Here is a 23,074-nt window from a genome sequence, read left to right on the forward strand (position 1 = left end):
CAGCTCAGGCAGAGGACTCGTCAGATGTCATCATGGGTAACCTTCCTGTTAACGATGTTCCTGCAAAAGTACTTTTTGACACTGGTGCATCGCATTGTTTCATCTCGAGACCTTTTGCATCTAAGCATGAGTTGTCTTCTCAAGTTTTGCATAAACCGTTAGCAGTTGTCTCACCGGGTAGATGTTTGCTCGCTAACCACGAGATTCCGGATATTTCTATCATGATGGGTGATTTTAAGTTTCTGGCTTCTCCAATGGTCCTTGGTAACTCGTATATTGATCTTATTCTCGGGATGGATTGGCTTTCTAAGCACAAGGCTCAGCTTGATTGTGCAGCCAGGCAGATTCAATTGACTCATTCGTCTGAGGATGTAATTGTCTTTGCCGCCCGGGATAATACAATCCGTATGTTTTCTCTCAATGAGAAGGGTGAACTGGATGCCATCTCGCAAATTCCAATCGTTTGCAAATATCAAGACGTCTTTCCAAAAGAGCTTCCAGGAATGCCTCCGCACCGGCCAGTTGAATTCGTCATCAGTCTTGAGCCTGGAACGGAACCGGTTTGCAAGCTTCCTTACAAGCTCGGACCTGAAGAGTTGAAGGAGCTGAAGAAGCAACTCGATATTCAAGAGCGAATGGGTCTCATCCGACCTAGTTCTTCTCCGTGGGGTTGTGGAGTACTTTTTGTGAAGAAGGATGGAACGGACCGACTTTGTGTTGACTACCGTCCATTGAACAAGAAGACTATCAAGAACAAGTACCCACTTCCCAACATCAATGAGCTGTTCGAACAACTCAAAGGTGCCCAAGTATTCTCCAAGCTTGATCTCCGTATGGGTTATCACCAGATTCGAATCCATGAGCAAGATATTCCCAAGACGGCTTTCAGAACAAGCTATGGTTCATATGAATACACTGTCATGTCTTTTGGCCTCGTCAACGCTCCTCCGACTTTCTCTCGCATGATGAACTTCATCTTCAACGCCTACACAAATGACTTCGTTTTGGTCTATCTCGACGACATTCTAGTCTTTTCGAAGAACAAGGAAGATCATGCCAAGCACTTGCGTTTGGTGCTCGATAAGCTCAGGGAACATCAGTTCTACGCCAAGTTCTCAAAGTGCGAGTTTTGGCTCGATGAGGTTCTCTACCTTAGGCATATCATCTCTGCCAAGGGCATTGCGGTGAATCCTGAGAAGGTGTCTGCAATTGTGAATTGGGAACCACCTCAGAACGTGAAGCAACTCCGCAGCTTCCTCGGTCTCGTGAGCTACTGTCGAAGGTTCATTGAGAACTTTTCAAAGATCGCGAAGCCTCTTTCAAACCTTCTCCAGAAACACGTCAAGTACGTTTGGTCTCCGGAGTGTGACATCGCTTTCAACACCTTGAAAGAGAAATTGGTCACTGCTCCAGTTCTGACTCCTCCTGATGAATCCAAACCGTTCGAGGTCTTCTGCGACGCCTCTCTTCAAAGTCTTGGTGCAGTGCTGATGTAAGAGAAGAAAGTTGTGGCTTATACCTCTAGCAAGTTGAAGCCCAACGAGAAGAACAACTCCACTCATGACCTCGAGTTGGCGGCAGTTGTGCATGCTCTTTTGACTTGGAGACATCTCTTATTGGGAAGGAAAGTGGACATCTTCACTGACCACAAGAGTCTCAAGTACATCTTCACTCAGCCTAATCTCAACCTCAGGCAGACTCGTTGGGTCGAAATGATTCAAGAGTATAATCCAAGTATTGAGTATACTCCAGGCAAGGCCAATGTGATTGCTGACGCTTTGAGCAGGAAGGCTTACTGCAATAGTCTGATTCTCAAGCCTTACCAACCCGAGCTTTGTGAAGCTTTCCGCAAACTCAATCTGCAAGTTGTTCCTCAAGGTTTCCTTGCCAACCTTCAAGTGTCTCCTACCTTGGAAGAGAAGATTCGCGACGCTCAACTTCTTGATGCTATGGTGAAGAAGGTGAAGATTGGGATTGCCAAGAGTCAACCCAAGTACAAGTGCTACCGCATTGATGACAAGGATACTCTCTTCTCCGAGGATCGTATTGTTGTGCCCAAAGGTGACCTTTGTAAAGTTATCATGAATGAGGCTCACAATTCACTCCTCTCCATCCACCCTGGGAGTACGAAGATGTATCAGGACCAAGCAGGCTTATTGGTGAACTCGAATGAAGCGCGAGATTGCTCAGTTCGTGAAGGAATGTGATGTCTGCAGAAGAGTGAAGGCAGAACACCAAAGGCCAGCTGGTCTCCTCCAACCTCTTGCCATTCTAGAATGGAAGTTTGACCACATTGAGATGGACTTCGTGACTGGGTTTCCAAAGTCCAAGCGTGGTAATGATGCTATATTCGTTGTCATCGACAAACTCACTAAAGTGGCTCACTTTCTGCCTATCAAAGAGTCTATCACTGCAGCTCAATTGGCAGAGCTGTATACCTCTCGGATTGTCTCGCTGCACGGTATTCCACAGGTGATCTCTTCAGACCGTGGCAGCATCTTTACCTCCAAGTTTTGGGATTCTTTTCAGAAGGCCATGGGCACCAACATCCGCTTCAGCACAGCTTTCCATCCTCAAACTAGCGGTCAAGTCGAGCGTGTCAATCAGATTCTTGAAGATATGCTCAGGGCTTGTGTGATCTCCTTCGGCATGAAGTGGGAAGATTGTCTTCCATACGTCGAATTCTCCTACAACAACAGTTTTCAAGCCAGTTCGGGCAAGGCCCCATTCGAAATTCTGTATGGCAGGAAGTGCCGTACTCCTCTTAACTGGTCAGAAACCGGTGAACGTCAACTTCTGGGAAATGACTTTATCACAGAGGAAGAGGAAATGTGCAAAGTCATTCGAGATAACCTCAAAGCAGCGCAATCGCGTCAGAAGAGCTACTATGATAGTAAGCACCGTGATTTGGCTTTCGAGATCGGAGATCATGTTTACCTCCGCGTCTCTCCAATGAAAGGTACTCGTCGCTTCGGTATCAAAGGGAAGCTTGCCCCTAGATACGTGGGTCCTTTCAAGATCGTCAGCAAGAGAGGCGATCTCGCCTATCAACTCGAGCTTCCTTCAAACTTTGCAAATGTGCACGACGTGTTCCATGTCTCCCAGCTCCGCAAGTGCTTCAAAACACCTGACCGCACCGTCAACTTCGAAGACATTGATCTCCAAGAAGATCTCTCTTATCGTGAGCACCCCGTTGCTATTCTTGAAGAGACTGAATGCAAGACTCGCAATAAGTCAATCAAATTCCTCAAAGTCAAGTGGTCACACCATTCCGACTGTGAAGCCACCTGGGAACGCGAGGATCACCTCCGTTCTAAGTACCCGGCGTTCTTCTAGTCCTAGATCTCGGGACGAGATCCTTTTGTAGTGGTGGAGTGTTGTAACACCCCGGATGTAATTTACCTAATATGTACTCCAACTCTTGCCGTTTCCGGCGCTAAGTTATTTTATTTCCTCGGGTTCGGGTTTTCGTCTCCGTGTGTTGTTGTTGTTGTTGTTGTTGTTGTCATGCATCTCATATCATGTCATCATGTGCATTGCATTTGCATACGTGTTCGTCTCATGCATCCGAGCATTTTTCCCGTTGTCCGTTTTGCATTCCGGCGCTCCTATCTCCTCCGGTGGTCCTTTCTACCTTCTTTTCATATGTGGGGGTTAAACATTTCCGGATTGGACCGAGACTTGTCATGCGGCCTTGGTTTACTACCGGTAGACCGCCTATCAAGTTTCGTACCATTTGGACTTCGTTTGATACTCCAACGGTTAACCGAGGGACCGAGAAGGCCTCGTGTGTGTTGCAGCCCAACACCCCTCCAATTTGGCCCAAAACCCACCTAAACCCTCTCCATCATCTAGAGCGTTCGATCACGATCGCGTGGCCAAAAACCGCACCTCATTTGGACTCTCCTAGCTTCTCCTATGCCTATATATAGACCCCCTCCGAAATTCCCAGATCTCCTCTACCCCCAAAACCCTAAATATCGCCCTGCCACCGCCGGACATGTCCGTCGCCTAACCGGACGCTTTCCGCTGCCGCGCCCGCACCAATCGGCGCGCGACACGTGGCCTTCATCCCGTCGCCGCCGCTCCGGCCCGGGAGGCCCAAGTCGGGCCCCCGAGGCCCATCGCCACCCGCCGCCGCCCGGGGTCGTCTTCCTCCTTCGCCCGGTGCCAGTCGCCGCCTCCGACACCGCTTCGCCGCCCGCCGGCGACGCGCGCCTCGCCGCCGCAAGCTCCGGCCACCACGAGCCACCGCGAGCCGCCGACGCCGCCAGTCATCCCCTACCTCGCCGGCGTCGCCCCGTCGTCCTCTCCGACCTCCCTCGTCGTCCGGCAAGCCGCCGGCCTCCTCCACGCAAGTCCGGCGTCCTCCCCAACGAACTACGGCGAAACCCCGACGACCTCAACTTCCGCGCCGATCCGAATCTGGATCTAAGGATTTTGGATCAGTTGACTTTTGTCCCAAACCCTAATTAAATTGCATTTTTCATCATGTTATATCTCCGCACCCGTAGCTCCGTTTTGGGCGTGTAGCATATCAAAATGTTCGTCCCAGACAGTACATCATTTCATCTCATTGCATAATTTTCATGTGAGCTCATCTTGATGCCCGAAATGCTGTTGGAAGAGAGCTATTTGAGTTAATTGTCAGATCTGCTGCACCAAATAGCTATTTGTCATTTTTGCCATGATTAATGTGTGCAGGATATGCTCCTGAGTTCTACATGAGTTTTGTTATATGCTTTGCCATCTTTACAGAGGTGCTATCCATGTATTTGTGTGATATGGGTGGTGACTAGCACAAGCTTGCAAACTGGTGCATTCGTTAATGCTGATTTCAGAGACTTAGGATTTCTCTAAGTCCTTGATCTGTTTTTGTCAATATGCCATATGTCCATGTTGTTTCCTGGTGATCCATGCCTCTTTTGAGGATGATCAGTAAGGATGATTTGTTAATCTTGTGGTGATCTATCCATCCATGTCTTTGTTTGCAATTATGGAGCACCCTAGCTTGAGTTAATCGAGCTCTACTTTTGCTATTTCGTGAATCCTGGCAGATTGTCTACTTGTTAGCGATTTTGCCGAGGATGTTGTTGTTGATCCATGCATGCTATGTTGTTGTTCTTGCCATGTCTAGCTTATATAATATGTATTCTTGATGGGTGTATGCTTAGATTGTCATTCCTTGATCCGTAGTGAGTGCATCGAGCTCGTAAACATGCCTACTCGTTAATAGATTTGCATGCTCCAGTTTTTCTCTAAGTCTGAGATCTGATTATGTTTTTGCCATGTTCACATGCTTGCAATTGTATTTTCTGATCCCTTTTGGCTCAAGGTCACTAAGGCACTTTTGTTAAGCTCTTTTTGTAGCTCCATGCCATGCCTTGCTTTGCCATGTTAAGTTCCTGTAGCATGCAGTTTTCATGCTCCAAAGTGTGCTACCTGATCTGAAATTCCAGACTAGTGTTAATTTCATTAAGTCTGAAACCTGTTTATCAATTGCTCTTTTGCCATGCTTGTCTGAACCTGTTAATGGATGAATTGGCCGTAGCTCAGTGTTCATCTTTAGTCAAGCATCATGAGTGGATCCCTGCCATGTATTTTGCTGTCATGTTTGAGTGCTGTAGCATAATTATCTTGATGCATTTAGATGGCTACTTGCTGTTTATCGTAGACCGGTGCCATATTTGTTTTGCTTGCCATTTCCAAACCGTGCATCCGATTCCGGTGTTCTTTATATAGATTTCAACTGAAATCACCTCACCTTTCTAGTGGCACACTTGGATTTCCAAGTTGAGGCCAGGTTCAATCATTCCTTGTCAAATCTTGCATATGCATCGCATATCGCATCCCACATAGCATACCATGTTTACATCATGTTGTTTGAGCTTTGCACGTGGTTGATTGTGTTCCTTTTGCTTGTTTGTCTTGTTTGGGTAGAGCCGGGATATGAGTTCGCTAACGAGGAGCCCGTTGAGTTTGCTTTTGAGGATCCAGTCAACTCTGACAACTTTGCAGGCAAGATGATCATACCCTCGAAATCACTTCTATATTTGCTTTGCTAGATGCTCGCTCTTTTGCTATGCCTATGCTACGATGCCTACCACTTGCTTATCATGCCTCCCAAATTGCCATGTCAAACCTCTAACCCACCATGTCCTAGCAAACCATTGATTGGCTATGTTACCGCCTTGCTCAGCCCCTCTTAGAGCGTTGCTAGTTGCAGGTGAAGATTGGAGACCGTTCCTTGTTGGAACATTATTTTCTTGTTGGGATATAATTATATTATCTTGTTATCTTAATGCATATATATATACTTGGTAAAGGGTGGAAGGCTCGGTCTTTTGCCTAGTGTTTTGTTACACTCTTGCCGCCCTAGTTTCCGTCATATCGGTGTTATGTTCCCGGATTTTGCGTTCCTTACGCGGTTGGGTAATAATGGGAACCCCTTGACAATTCGCCTTGAATAAAACTCCTCCAGCAATGCCCAACCTTGGTTTTACCATTTTCCACCTAGCCTCTTTTTCCCTTGGGTTTCCGGAGCCCAAGGGTCATCTTATTTAACCCCCCCCCCCCCGGGCCAGTGCTCCTCTGAGTGTTGGTCCATCTCGTCAGCCGCCGGTGGCCACCAGGGGCTACTCTGGGCTGGCCTACCGGAAGTTTGGACAATCTGAGTGTGCCCTATGAACGAGATATGTGCAGCTCCTATCGGGATTTGTCGGCACATTCGGGCGGTGTTGCTGGATTTGTTTTAACTTGTCGAAGTTGTCCTGTAGAACCGGGATGCCGAGTCTGATCGGAATGTCTCGGGAGAAGGTATATCCTTCGTTGACCGTGAGAGCTTGTCATGGGCTAAGTTGGGACTCCCCTGCAGGGATTTGAACTTTCGAAAGACGTGCCCGCGGTTATGGGCAGATGGGAATTTGTTAATGTCCAGTTGTAGATAACTTGAACCTTAACTTAAATAAAATGAATCAACTGCGTGTGTTACTGTGATGGTCTCTTCTCGGCGGAGTCCGGGAAGTGACCACGGTGTTGGAGTAATGTTTGCCGCAGGATGTTCTATAGTTCTTCGTTCGTGCTTTGCCTTCTCTTCTCGCTCTCTTTTGCGAATAGGTTAGCCACCATATATGCTAGTCGCTTGCTGCAGCTCCACATATTACCTTACCTTTCCTATAAGCTTAAATAGTCTTGATCGCGAGGGTGCGAGATTGCTGAGTCCCCGTGGCTCACAGATTACTTCCAAACCAGATGCAGGGCCCGATGACTCCATTCCAGATGATGCGCTTGAGCTCCAGTGGGAGTTCGACGAAGACTCACGTTGTTACTATGTGTCTTTCCCTATGATCAGTAGTGGTGCCCAGTTGGGGCGATCGGGACCATGTCGCTTGTTAGGGTTGATCTTTTATTTTGGTACCGTAGTCGGACCATGAGTGTATTGGATGTTGTAATGCTATTTATGTACTTTGTGTGACGTGGCGAGTGTAAGCCAACTATGTACCTTTCCCCTTATTATCTATTTACATGGGTTGTTGTGAAGATTACCTTACTTGCGACATTGCTTTCAATGCGGTTATGCCTCTAAGTCGTGCTTCGACACGTAGGAGATATAGCCGCATCGAGGGCGTTACAAAAAACCTGTGGGTTAGGGCCCACTCAAGAGAAACACCGTTGAACTATTGCTTGAAATGAGAGATTGCACCGGTCGAACTAAATGGCTTGCATGAGATAACATCCTCGAAAGAGCTCGAACGAATGCAGAGTGGAAACACGAATCTTCGAGATATCTACAACACTCTGGAACAATTGAATTGCGAGAAATGGATGATTAAGAGGTGTACCGGCATGAGAAAACATTTGAAACGAGGAAAAGATATGATTGACAAAGCTTGAATTGAATCCACCATAGAAAAAGAATGAAGAATGATGAACTTGTAGAGCAACTTCATGAGAACCACCGGGTAAGAACATTGACGGAAAAGAATGGAGAGACTTCCCATCAATAAAATGGATACTAGATTAAGAAATCTGATTTCTTGAAGGAAAAGGGTGGGAGGGTGGGAAAAACAAAGGCAACTTGAGGACGGATGAAACGAACAACGTTGGGAAAACGGAGAGGTGATCTTGCGGCTGTTGAAATGATCGGATCCATTTGAAGAGAAAACACACCGGTTGAAAAGGATTGACATGACAATCTCAATTATCATGAAGGATTGGTATTCACATAGGAGTATGAAAACACCATTTGAGGAAGGTATGGAATCAACACTTGACATTGAACCAACACGAATACCACAACTCAAAACAAAACAAAGGATTGGCTTGCAAAATAAGCCGGAACAAACATATGATAGAGATTTCGTCCGAAGTTTTCATGGTGGGGCCCACACGGGCTCGATCATACAACACCATCATGTACAAGGCGGTGCACATGACATACGAAACGTCCCCGAGTCAGCATAGCCAAGGATTCTTTAAGACACAAGGAGACCACTGTAAAACCAACCGTGGATAGGCGGACCACTAGACGTCGAACCCCAATTTCATATCATGCATCTGTCGGAAAGATATCCTATGAGCTACTTGAATTCCCACTTATAAACTCCCGAACCTTTCTGGTTATGCACTCAGGTGTTGGGGATACAGGGGAAGCATAATATCTCACCCAAAACTAGCAAATCCTACATCCAGCTGTATCCATCCTTCAACACATAACCAAGAAACCTTCGGAAATCATTTACCTCAACCTTCGAAAAGCATCCGTTATACGAGTTATGGCAATACTCCCGAACTCCCGCCCCAGTACTGGGTGGTGTCGAGGTTATCTCACCAACAACTGCATAAAGGAGATTTTCAATGTCGGCGAGCTCAGGTATTCCAGAATTGCAACGATAAAATTGTGACGACAACACCTCGGAGCTCAACTCCCCGGTACACTGCCACAACCCCTAAATGTCAGGAGGCACCAAGAACAATGTTCTTGTCACAAAACCATCAGAACGATTCCAAGATACCCGCATGATCCTAATTTTTTTTTTGTGAAATTTGAGGAGAGAAGAGTCAAAACTCTACGTCAGGAGGCCTCACCAGAGCGAAGAAGGGACCGAGGAGTAAAAAGAATCCTACTCTTCGATATATATAATCCTAAGAATCAAAACATTTTGTTCTAGACTCAACAACGCCAGCGATTCGATCAAGCAGGGGGCTCCTAAGTCGGGGAAGGCTCTGATTACCAACTTGTAACACCCATGATGCGGCTATATCTCCCACGTGTCGGAGCACGACTTAGAGGCATAACCACATAGTAGGCATGTCGCAAGAGGGGTAATCGTTACACATCCCATGTACTGAATAAGAGAGGGATAAAGAGTTGGCTTCAATCGCCACTTCACACAATACATAAATACAACATTACATCATCCAGAATACAATCTAGGTCCGACTACGGAACCAAAATAAAAGAAGACCACCCCTAATGCTAGATCCCCGATCGTCCCAACTGGGCTCCACTACTGATCAAAAGGAAACAAAACAAAACAACGAACAAGATCTTCATCGAGCTCCCACTTGAGCTGGGTTGCATCATCTGCACTGCTATCATCGGCACCTGCAACTTTTTGGAAGTATCTGTGAGTCACGAGGACTCAACAATCTCACACCCGCGAGATCAAGACTATTTAAGCTTATGGGCAGGAAAGGGTAGTGAGGTGGAGCTGCAGCAAGCACTAAGCATATATGGTGGCTAACATACGCAAATAAGAGCGAGAAGAGAAGCAAAGCGCGGTCGTGAACTAGAAGTGATCAAGAAGTGATCCTGACTCTACTTACGTTCGAGCATAACCCAAGAACCGTGTTCACTTCCCGGACTCCGCGGGGAAGATACCATCACGGCTACACACACAGTTGATGTGTTTTATTTAAGTTAAGTGTCAAGTTCTCTACAACCGGATATTAACAAATTCCCATCTGCCCATAATCGCGGGCACGACTTTCGAAAGTTCAAAACCCTTCAGGAGTGTCCCAACTAAGCCCATCGCAAGCTTTCACAGTCAACGAAGGATATTCCTTCTCCCGAGAAGACCCGATCAATCTCGGAATCCCGGTTACAAGACATTTCGACAATGGTAAAACAAGACCAGCCAGACCGCCTGATGCGCTGACATCTCGATAGGAGCTGCACATATCTCGTTCTCAGGGCAACACCGGATGAGTGCTCTGTACAACTAAAACCAGCCCTCAAGTTTCCCCGAGGTGGCGTTGCAAAGGACTCTAGTTCGGACCAACACTTAGACAAGCACTGGCCCGGGGAGGCTTAAAATAAAGATGACCCTCGGGCTGGCCGACCCGAGGGAAGGGTAGGTGGTGGTGAGGCAAATGGTAAAACCAAGGCTGGGGCTGGCTGGAGGAGTTTTATTCAAAGTGAACTGTCAAGGGGTCCCCATAACACCCAACCGTGTAAGGAACGCAAAAATCAAGGAACATAGCACCGGTATGACGGAAACTAGGGCGGCAAGAGTGGAACAAAACACGAGGCATAAGGCCGAGCCTTCCACCCTTTACCAAGTATATAGATGCATTAATTAAATAAGAGATATTGTGATATCCCAACATATCCATGTTCCAAACGTGGAGCAAACTACATCTTCACCTGCAACTAACAACACTATAAGAGGGGCTGAGCAAAAGCGGTAACATAGCCAAACGACGGTTTGCTAGGAAGGTGGGTTAGAGGCTTGACATGGCAAAATGGGAGGCATGATATAGCAAGTGGTAGGTATCGCGGCATAGCAAAAAGAGCGAGCAACTAGCAAGCAAAGATAGAAGTGATTTCGAGGGTATGGTCATCTTGCCTGAGATCTCACAAGGAAGAAGAACGAGTCCATGAAGAAGACAAACGGACGTAGACGAACGGATCTCACAAACGCGACGTTAACGGAACCAACCCGAAGAAGCAACATCGGAAAGAAGCACACAACATAGTAAACAACCAACACATGAACATGGCATGATGCACAATCAAGTATGATGCATGTCCGGATTAATGATACATGGCATGGCAAAGTGCACAAACAATCCTACACATTAAGTGGAGCTCAATATGCAACTCTGTTGCATATTGACGAAACTCCACAACCAAGTTATTTAGTTCGATCTCGTTTAAGTACCCAACAATATTAAATGTTGATTAACATGGCAAGAGGTGAAGCAAAAGAAAACTACCTATCTAGGCAAGTTTAAATGAGGCCGAAACAACAAACAACAAGTCCGGAAACTCCTCATGTGCATATTTTAGGTTTTGGTACTGTTCTGTCCTAAACCATATTTTAGAGTTTTTAAACATGCAAAGTAAAGCCACCATGATAAACTAGGCATTTTTCTACCCCATTTACATATAATGTTTGTTAGGTTTGGAGCTACAGTTATTTAGTTATGAAATAAATCATTTTAGCATGGCATTAGGTACATTATAAGCAAACATCATTTTAAACATTTTTAGCATGGATGAAAGTTGGATATTATGAAACTAGACAAGATTCTAAGCATTTTCCATATATAACTTGTTTTAATCCGATGCACGGTTTGTGAGATATGATATGCATGAAGTTTAGGGGCTATACTATAAAAACTACAGTCTTAGGATTAATTGCTAAAATCGCAGCAGCAGGGAAAAAACAAAATGGACTGAAACTGTAATCGGGCCAACATGCACAGGGGGACAAAAGTGGGGCTGCTCACATCGGGCCATGGAACAGTCGGTGTAGGAGGCTGAGGCAGCGTTGGGCCTGGTGGCTCGGTTGGAGCTGGGCCATGACGCGTGACGTGGCCAGGAGGGCGCTGGAGGCGGGCGCTCCTGTTCTGACGAAGCAGAGGAAATCACGGCGCCGACAGAAGGTCGAGGCAGGGGCCAGGCGCGGCTACAGTTTGGTCTCTGGCAGCTGAGCGGCGACCTGGAGGCAGGGACGAGGCCGGGGCGCAGGGACTCGTCGGATCTGACGGAGACAGCGACGAACGGAGCAGGCTGTGGTGGGAACTGCTGGAAGATGAGGATGAAGGAGAAAACGGAGGAGGTGCAGTAGTGCACCTCACTGGCGACAAGGAGGAGCTCCGGCGGCGGTTTGGAATGCCAAAACGGACTAATCCAGGGATGGGCGGCCGGGTCAGGGGACTTGCGGCGGAGCTCGGTGCCTCACCTTGCTGGAAGACGAACGGGACGACGGCTTACTCCAGGCGATGAGGAACAGAAGGCGGCGGGGGAAGGGACTCGTCGGTGGCTGGCGCTGGGGTTCTCGAAGCGAAGCAGAGGAGGCCGAAGGTGCTGGTCGCCGGTGGTGCTGGTGGCCTACTCCGGCGAGCTGGGACTCCGGCGAGGCGGAGGGCGTTCTCCAGATCCGTGGCGGTGCTAGGCGCAGGAAGACGAAGGAACGCCGACGAGCTTGCTCCGGGACGATGGCGGCCATGGCGGGGAAGAGGCCGGGACGGAGCAGGATGCGGCCGCCGGCAGCGGGAGACGACGCGGCGGTGCTCGAAGCAGAGGCGAGGCAGGAGACGACAAGAAGCGGGGCTCTGCTTGCGGGAGGCTGGGAGCGAGGCTGCGGGATTTGAGCGGGGCGACTCTGGGTTGGCTCGATTGGATTTGGGAGGATCCCGATGATGATTTGGAAGGTGGCGGCGGGGAAATGGGACAAGCCCCTAGAAGTTAGGGTTTTGTCCAGATTTAGACTAGGGAGTATATATAAGGAAAGAGGGACAGTTTAGGGGCTAATCCGTCCCTCCAATTAAAGTCAAGCGGTCGAGAAAAATAGACTAGGAAGTCCAAATAAGAAAACGGTGTTGTTTTATAGACATTTGGGGATGATCCGGACCCAACGGTGACGACTCCCCGGGTCAGGTTCGGGACAACTTCCAAATGCGCGCGCGAGGAGGGCCGCGGGCTGACGAAAGAGGTTAGGTTGGGCCTGGCGGTAGGTAGTGGACTGTGCAGAAAACCTTGGGCTGAGAGAAGAGAAGAGAGAGAGGCCCGGCGAATGTTTCCGTAGACCGAAAATGTCCGACGGTTTGACCGACTATATTGTCTCTATAGTTATCTGTTGGGGCGTCAAACGGACTCCGAATGGGATGAAACTTGGCAGGCGGCCTACTGACAACAAAACAACACCGCACACCAAATTTCATCCCATTCCGATAACATTTTCCAGCCACTTATAAAATACTATTTCGGACGTGCCACGGGCGCGTGCGAGTGTGTCTGGACTCAGAATGGACAATGGAAAGAACGAGGAGACCGGGACGGATGCAAGTTTTGAAAACATGATGATGCAATGCGGATGATGACATGGCAAGATGCAACACGCAAGCAAATGACAAGGCAACAACAATGAATAACTGGAAGACACCTGGCGCATCGGTCTCGGGGCGTTACATCACCCTTGGGTGGAGGAGGATCCCCTAGGATTTCAACAGGTAAATTGTTTTTCAGAATAGGTTCCTTTTAAAGAATACTTCATCTAATTCCGTTCTTTCATTCATAAACATATCATTTTCATGGTCTAGAAAATATTGTTCTAAAGGATCACTAGGAGGTACGGCAATAGAAGCAAGACCAATAATTTCATCCTTACTAGGTAATTCTTCTTCACGGTGTTGTCTACTAAATTTAGAAAAATTAAATTCATGAGTCATATCATCTAAACCGACAGTAACAACATCCTTTTGCAATTTATGGTAGCATTAACAGTATTTAAGAAGGGTCTACCAAATATAATGGGACAAAAACTATCTTGTGGGGAACCAAGAACAAGAAAATCAGCAAGATATTTAGTATTCCCACACAAGACTTCAACATCTCTAACAATTCCCATTGGTGAAATAGTATCTCTATGAGCAAGTTTAATTGTGACATCAATATCTTCTAACTAAGCGGGTGCAATGTCATGCATAATTTCTTTGTATAAGTCAATAGGTATTGCACTAGCACTAGCACCCATATCACACAAGCCATGATAACAATGATCTCCTATTTTAACAGAAATAACAGGCATGCCTACCACAGGTCTAGGTTTATGTGTATCACAGGGTTTAGCAATTCTAGCAGTTTCAGTACAGAAATAAATAGCATGCCCATCTATATTATCAGACAAGAGATCTTTAACAATAGCAATATTAGGTTCAACTTTAACTTGCTCACGAGGTGTATATGTTTTAATATTGCTTTTATGAACTACAGTTGAAGCTTTAGCATGATCCTTTATCCTAACAGGGAAAGGTGGTTTCTCAACATAAGAAGTAGGAACAATAGGATCATTATAAGTAATAGTATTTTCTTCAACGTTAATAGGTGCAGCTACTTTTACTTCTATGGGAGGACGATATTTAAACCACTTCTCCTTGGGGAGATCAACATAAGCAGCAAAAGATTCACAGAAAGAAGCTACTATCTTAGAGTCAAGTCCATATTTAGTGCTAAATTTACAAAAAATATCGGTATCCATAAAAGAATTAACACAATCAAAACTAGGTGTCATACCTGACTCCTTACCAATGTCGAGGTCCCAATCTACGGAGTTGCGTTTACTTCTTTCCAATAAATCCCATTTGAATTCAATAGTCTTCATCATAAAAGAGCCAGCACAAGAAGTATCAAGCATGGTGCGATTGTTACCAGAAAGCCGAGCATAAAAATTTTGAATAATCATTTCTCTTGAGAGCTCATGATTGGGGCATGAATATAACATTGATTTAAGCCTCTCCCAAGCTTGAGCGATGCTTTCTCCTTCGCGAGGCCAAAAATTATATATATAATTGCGATCATGATGAACAAGATGCATAGGATAAAACTTTTAATGAAATTCCAATTTCAATCGTTTGTAGTTCCAAGACTCCATATCATCACACAGCCTATACCATGTCGATGCATCTCCCCTCAAAGATAAAAGGAAGACCTTCTTCTTAACAACATCTCCGGTTGCACCTGCAAGCTTAAATAATCCACAAACTTCATCCACATATATTAGATGCTCATCAGGATGTTTTGTTCCATCTCCTAAAAAGGATTAGCTAGCAGTTTTTCTACCATACCCAAAGGAATTTCAAAGCAAGCATTTTCATTTTCAGTAGGTTCAGTAGGTTGAGGAGCAACTCTTTTCTCTACTGGTCGGGGTGAAGATACCCCGAACAAGCCCCTCGGAGGATTACTTTCCATAGTAACAAGTGACAGTAAATTTCAGCACACTATATAAATTTTTCCTTACCAAATTCCACCTACCAAAGGCGCTTCACTCCCCGGCAACGGCACCAGAAAAGAGTCTTGATGACCCACAAGTATAGGGGATCTATCATAGTCCTTTCGATAAGTAAGAGTGTCGAACCCAACGAGGAGCAGAAGGAAATGATAAGCGGTTTCCAGCAAGGTATTCTCTGCAAGTACTGAAATAAGTGGTAACAGATAGTCTTATGATAAGATAATTTGTAATGAGCAACAAGTGACAAAAGTAAATAAGGTGCAGCAAGGTGGCCCAATCCTTTTTGTAGCAAAGGAGAAGCCTGGACAGACTCTTATATGATGTAAAGCGCTCCCGAGGACACATGGGAATATCGTCAAGCTAGTTTTCATCACGTTCATATGATTCGCGTTCGGTACTTTGATAATTTGGTATGTGGGTGGACCAGTGCTTGGGTGTTGCCCTTACTTGGACAAGCATCCCACTTATGATTAACCTCTATTGCAAGCATCCGAAAATACAACAAAAGTATTAAGGTAAACCTAACCATAGCATGAAACATATGGATCCAAATCAGCCCCTTACGAAGCAACACATAAACTAGGGTTTAAGCTTCTGTCACTCTAGCAACCCATCATCTACTTATTACTTCCCAATGCCTTCCTCTAGGCCCAAATAATGGTGAAGTGTCAGGTAGTCAACGTTCACATAACACCACTAGAGGAGAGACAACATACATCTCATCAAAATATCAAACGAATACCAAATTCACATGACTACTAATAGCAAGACTTCTCCCATGTCCTCAGGAACAAAAGTAACTACTCATAAAGCATAAACATGTTCATAATCAGAGGGGTATTAATGTGCATATAGGATCTGAACATATGATCTTCCACCAATTAAACCAACTAGCATCAACTACAAGGAGTAATTAACAATACTAGCAACCTACTAGCACCAATCCAAGACTTGGAGACAAGAATTGGATATAAAAGATAAACTAGGGTTTTGAGATGAGATGGTGCTGATGAAGATGTTTATGGAGATTGCCCTCTCCCGATGAGAGGAGCGTTGGTGATGACGATGGCGATGATTTCCCCCTCCGGGTGGGAAGTTTCCCCGGCAGAACAGCCCCGCCATAACCTTAGATTGGTTCCGCCAAGGTTCTGCCTCATGGCGGCGGAGTTTTGTCCGAGAAGATGTCTTATGGTTATTTTCCCATCGAAAGAGTCCATATAGCAGAAGATGGTCACCGGAGGGCCACCAGGGGGCCCACGAGGTAGGGGCGCGCCCAGGGGGGCAGGGCGCGCCCCCACCCTCGTGGACAGGGTGTGGCCCCCTGGTGAAGTTCTTGCGCTCAATGGTTTTTATATATTTGGAAAACATCATCCGTTAAGTTTCAGGACTTTTGGAGCTGTGCAGAATAGGTCTCTAATATTTGCTCCTTTTCCAGCCAGAATCCCAGCTGTGGCATTCTCCCTCTTTATGTAAACCTTGTAAAATAAGAGAGAATAGGCATAAGTATTGTGACATAATGTGTAATAACAGCCCATAATGCAATAAATATTGATATAAAATCATGATGCAAAATGGACGTATCATCTAGCCTAGGGCCAGCACTCGACTACTTTGAGCTATTATTAAACTTGCATTAATTAACATGGTTGTAGCATTTTTTTCACATATATAAAGCCAACCCAGCTCCACGTATTTCTACTCTGTGTATACATACATTCACCTGGCAATCGCTTTACCCAATTTTGGAGTTATTTGACATCGCCGGTTGCCGATCGCCACATATTGCATGCTAAGAACTTGTAAGACATTGATATTTGCTTTACTATGAGCGCTTTACCACAACATCCTAGTAGTTCGTAAGAACATTATTTTCGGATTTTTTTTCTTGTTTTCTACTAAATATGGCAGGTTCAAAAGTCAGTTGGGCTTCAAAGATTATGGGGGACATGCCACTACCTCCGACAATACAAGCACCGTCAAAAGAGATGCAAAGACATCAGAATGCGCAGAATCAGGTTTTTGTCTCCATGCCACCTTTTAATGGTCTCTTTAAGCCTGGTTTATATATTGGATTGGAGTTTGAAATAAATGCTATATTTGTTTCCCATAATTTTTCTGAACATAAAAAAGTTATGGTCGTGGTTGGTACTTTCACTGGTTTTGCTACTGTTTGGTGGAGTGAACATTGTCGGTTATATCCTGATTATGTACCTACTACCTGGGATGATTTAAAATTTGTCATGAGAGATAGATTTGTCGATCCTTATTATACGTATGACATGATTAAAAAGTTGCAACATTTAAAATAAGGTAGTGACACCATAATGAAATATTATGATGATTTACAAACTACCTTGTTGCATTCCTCTTTAGAAGAAAGTGAGGAAGATTTTATGGATAGATTTTGGGGAGGATTAAATCGTGACATTCAGGGGATAATAATTCATGGAAAGTGTTATCCTATGGATCGTTTGTTTCTTCTTGCTTGCAAAGCTGAACAGGAGATAACAAGACGTGTTGCCCACGAGACAAACAAGCGGAAGGTGCAAATCCCAGGAGTTGCGACAGTTGTTCCTTCCACCATTGCGCCTACTATGACAACAACATCCATTGTTGAGGGCACTACATCACCTCCGTCATGTGACGTGTCGCCACCTAGAGTGCCTACATCATCTGAGTTGACCATAAGAGGTAATGACAAAGGTATTAATCTTCCACCTCAACATGAGTATGATGATTGTCTTGTCAATTTAAATTCACCATGTGATGAGCTACCCACTACTTTGATCACACCACCTATTTTAGAGGACTATGTTCATGATTTGACATCGACATGTGATCAAACGAATGCAATAACAACAATGTTGTGTGCACCCATTGAACTAACCGTTGATGCGAAAGACCATGTGAATCAGGGAATAACTCCTATTTGGATCAAATACATTTGAAAATAATTGTGCCAATGTTTAATCATATTGATATGACCTCCAATCTTGGTGATGATTCTGTGTCGAATAACATGTTGCATGTTTTCTTATCTAAGCATGTTGTAGCATGTAATTTTGAAACAATTAAAGTTTATTCACCAATGTTGGGATGGTTTAATGATAAGAATTGTCAATCTTTTGATATGAATAACAGCTTCACTTATATGTGCAAACTGAGTTGGAATATTTGCATGCCTTTGACTTCTTGTGATAATATGTCGGCTTTATGTTTCACGACTTCTGAAGGGTGCTATTGTATAACTATGTTAGATGTGCCAAAACTGAGATCAGTAAAAATGGATGACATATACATATACAATGTGTACACCTTGTCACTTTTGTTAGCCACATTTCAGATTAAGCAACGCCGAGGACGGCTTTGTTTTCAAGAAGGGGAGGATGATGAGGACATGGAGGCCATAGTTACACCCACAGCCCCTACTACTATACCTATTGGATCGATTAGTATAGATCGGGCACGCCAGTTATATTATCAGGTACTTTCATTTCTTGGTAACATTTTTGAAGTTCATGAGAATGTGATGATGCCTAACTTCTATACATTTTTGTTGCTTACAGTTGAAGGGCCTAGCATGGACAAGAAGGATGAACATTGGAGCATTATCAAGCATGAAGTGGAAGGCGCGTGCGAAGAGAACAAGATTGGAGTTTGTAGTGGAGATGTGACGACTCCGTTTCGACCGTACACTAATCATACACGCAAATGTGTACGATCAAGATCAGGGAATCACGGGAAGATATCACAACACAACTCTAGACACAAATTAAAATAATACAAGCTTCATATTACAAGCTAGGGGACTCAAGGGCTCGAATACAAAGCTCGATACACAAACGTTGGCGGAAGCAACAATATCTGAGTACAGACATAAGTTAAACAAGTTTTACCTTAAGAAGGCAAGCATAAACATTAACACGATCGAAGAGGCAAGGCCTCCTAGATGGGACCTCCTAACTACTCCTGTTCTTCGGCGGCCTCCATGTAGTAGTATCCGTCGGCGGTGACATATGGCTCCAGGGATCCACCATCTGGTTGCAACAACCGAAAAGAAGAAAGAAGGGGGGAAAGGGGGTAGCAAAGCAACTTTGAGTACTCATCCAAAGTACTCGCAAGCATCAGATCTATACTAAGTATGCATTGGTATCAAATGGAAGGGTTGTACCTGTGGACTAAACTGCAGAATGCCAAAATAGATGGGAAGACCTAGCCTATCGAAGACTGGCATCTTCAAGCAGCTCCAAGCATCTTGCAGCAAGTAGAAGAGTAAAGAATAGTAGTTTAAAATTAACAAACATGTTGTAACATTAACGCCCGAGGATTCTTCCTCGACTCCCTGCGAGAAAGCAATCCCGAGGCCACATATCTCAAGTATCCATTTCTAGTTGTAATAGATCGGGATACAAGTCTGAACGTCCGTTACATGGACACGGCTATTCGAATAGATAAGCTTCCCTGCAGGGGTGCACCATGTTTCCAACATGATTGATTACTCTGGCCGGACACACTTTTCTGGGTCAATGCCTGGCCTTGGAAGACCAACACGTCGTAGCCCTACCTAGACTCAGCAGAGAGGTCCCCGCCGGTCTACATCCTAAGCACTCTTGGGTCTCGGCCCATCGCCTGTTGCACTCCGGGTCGTTGCGCGCAGGGCTGGTCTAAGGGAGCGAGAATGGGAGCTTCGGCCCCGGCGGTGGAGCTGCAGTAAACAACAAGTTCAAGGGGGGGGACAGGGGAATCAAGGCTGCTCACTGGGGGAGGGTCGATGGGCGAGCTTGTACGGGGTCGGGGTGGACCAGCAGGCGCGGATCGACGATGAGGCTGTGGTGGACAAAGTTGAGGAAGATGGAGGAAGGTGATGACGTGCGGCCGATCTCGCTCGATCCAGTGATGTAGTCGAAGAAGACGGACATGATGGAGCCTCGAGACATCCTAGCGGGGCTCGGGGAGCATTGTGGCCGCGGGATCGATGATGGCGCGATGCTGATGGCGCTCGAGTGTGTGCGGCGAAGCAAGCAACAACGCAAGGGAGGAAGAAGTGGCGGCTTGGGTTCGACCAGGGAAGAGAGGGGGGCTTGGGGGTTGCCCTTGTAGCCATCTAGGAGGCAGGGGGTGGCCGCCATGCACGACATGTCCGACGGATGGGCGCCACGATCCCCTGTCTCCCTGTAGCAGGAGGTGGGGAATAAGGTGGTGGTGGGCTGGGCCTTCCCTTTTGTAAGATGGGCCATAGTGCGAGTAGATTAGGTCCTCTACATCCTCTTTCTCTTTTCTCCTTTTTTTACATTTCTACCACTGTTTTCTATTTAGTTGCTATTGCAAATGAATTTAGTTGAGCTTGAAATTTGGCACAAAATTCAAGCGCAATATCTTGGAGCGGCACATAAAGTTTTGAGTCATTTGGAAACTCATAATTATTTGTTTATTTTGAAATGGTTACGTTTGTTGGAGTTGTACGACTTTATATTTGACTAGAGATTAATCAGAGAGCAAAATGATGTTGGATTCAACATGACAAAAGATCAGGGGAAATTATACTAAAATTCAAACACTTTAGTTTTATAATTTGAAGAAATAATAATCCGTCTTGTTATTTCAATTTTGAATTTGACTCCGATTTTCATCAAGTGGCAAATTGGCTTAATAAAATACGATGACATGGCACAATAGTGTGAGGTTACTATCGCTTAATTATCCAGGCGTCAGAGGAGATTTCCGCACTTTGAAGCCACCATGATGACATACAAGAAGATGGATGAAATATAAAAGATGGCCTTTGATAAATTTCGTCCATAGCTTATTATTGGTGCCGCACCACCTTATTTTTGTGCTAGGCCCATGTATTTTCGAAATACTACTTCATAGGCTATTTTTAGAGTCCATATTGTAGGGCAAACGACTCAGGAGGTGTTTTAGTCCCACCCTCCCAAGGGTGGACGAAATCCCCTCTCTTTTCCCCAATAAATATAGCCCTTGAGGCATCGTTTAGACATGGGTGTTATTTAGTTAAAAGTTAGCCATTGTTGCAACTTCGTGTACTTCATTTGTCTCCAACGACCATTCCTAGACCGCTTATGAAACCCCACTTTTATCAATACTTCATCCATATTCACAATATTCAGATTGCTTAATCATATTCTTGCTTGTTCCTCGATTGCTTGCAGGAATAGACCTTTGTGGTCAGGTTGATTGTGCTCCGGCGTGGTCAATAACCTCTCGGAGTTGGTTTAGCGATTGCTAAGGCGCAACGTTGTGCATGTTTGCAATCAGATCACTAAAGTCGTCTCCACCAAATCGATAGTCATCATCTCGTCGAAAGATCGGGACTCCCTCGCCTCTATTACCTTGAGGTTGCGTATTGTTAGTGAAACCAACAACGGTAAACACCCGACCGCGCTTGTGCGATCAGGGTGGTCCTCGACATAAAAAATGATAGGCGTGTGGGACCACTTGACGGGATTCTGAGGGTCTGCTGCCGGCTCCATCGCATTGACTTCGCGCGCCCACTGCTTAAGTTGGTGGAGAGAGGAATGCAAGGATGTAGCTCCATCAATGCACAGGGCCTCTGTTGCCTTCACGAACTCATGATCACTGGACTCGTCAGCATCTTCCTCTTCAGTCTCTCCATCTCCTTCTTTCTTTTCCCTGTCCCTGGCAGGCTTCTCTTTTTGCCGAGTGGCTTTACCGTTGCGCCCTCCTCGGTCGCTGTGACCCTTCTTGCCTGTGACGCCCCAAAACCGATGCTCGAGAAGACTTCCATAGGTTCCGGGTTTCTCCGTGTGTTTCATTTTTGCTTGCTCCTTTTATTTTTGCATTGCATCATATCATCATGTCGTCATGTCATAAATCTTTTGCATCTCAACTAAATAATTTGTGTGGATCTTCGATTCATTTAAATCGAGGGAAGAGTGACTTCTCTTTATAACATTATCCTCCTAATATTTAGGGAGCTATTATAAATATTCCATTAATTTGGAATCATCATAACACACGTGCAAAATAATTCCCATATCTATTCCTCTTCGAGTTTGACCTTCAAACCTTGCCAATATCTCTCATCTCTTTTATCGAGGCTCCTCCTAAATTCTCAACATTTTTGGCCACTCCTAAACCTTGTCCTAGTTCAAACCATTTGAATTAAATTCAAATGAGTTTGAATTTAAATCTTGCATTCGTGCTAACTTCTATTTTCTTGGATTAAGCTCATTTTTCTGAGTCTGAGAAAATTAACCCCATGCTCCAATTCTTTCCCTAACCCTCTCTCCTTTTTTATTCACTAATGATTTCTGCTAAAAAAGGGAAAGAGAGCATAGCCCAGCGGGCCAATCAGGTCCAGCGGGCAGCCCATCCTACCCCTGCAGCCTTTTGGCCAAGGCCCAGCCGGCCCACCTAACCCTCTAACCTAGGCCCGACCGGTCCTCATCTCTCCCTCGCTCGATCTCTCCCTCGTCTCCTCCCGCGCGCCGTCACCACATGCTCAGGAGATGACCGCTCGTTCCCCGCGCCCTCGATCCCCCACTCTCCCTCGTCTCCCCACTCCTCCCCGACGCCGGCACGCCCGCAGCTGCCATGGGTTCCGATCCACCGCCAGCCTCGTCCCTCTCCCCTTCGTCCTCCTGCGCCGCCACACGCAGAGGAGCAGGGCCCTCGCGCCACGCGCCTCGTCCGCCCCTGCTCCCGGACATCCTCGACACCGGCCTCTCCTTCCTCCCGCGCCACCACCGAATGGCCATCTCCACCTGCGCCCTTCGCCCGCAAGGCCATGGCCAGGCCACCCCGGTAGTCTCCTGCCGCGAGCTCCGCCAGGACCACGTCGCCACTCCGGCCAG

The sequence above is a fragment of the Triticum urartu genome, chromosome 3A (assembly GCF_056163025.1).
Source record: "Triticum urartu cultivar PI428250 chromosome 3A, HENAU_Tu73, whole genome shotgun sequence".
Lineage (NCBI taxonomy): Eukaryota > Viridiplantae > Streptophyta > Magnoliopsida > Poales > Poaceae > Triticum > Triticum urartu.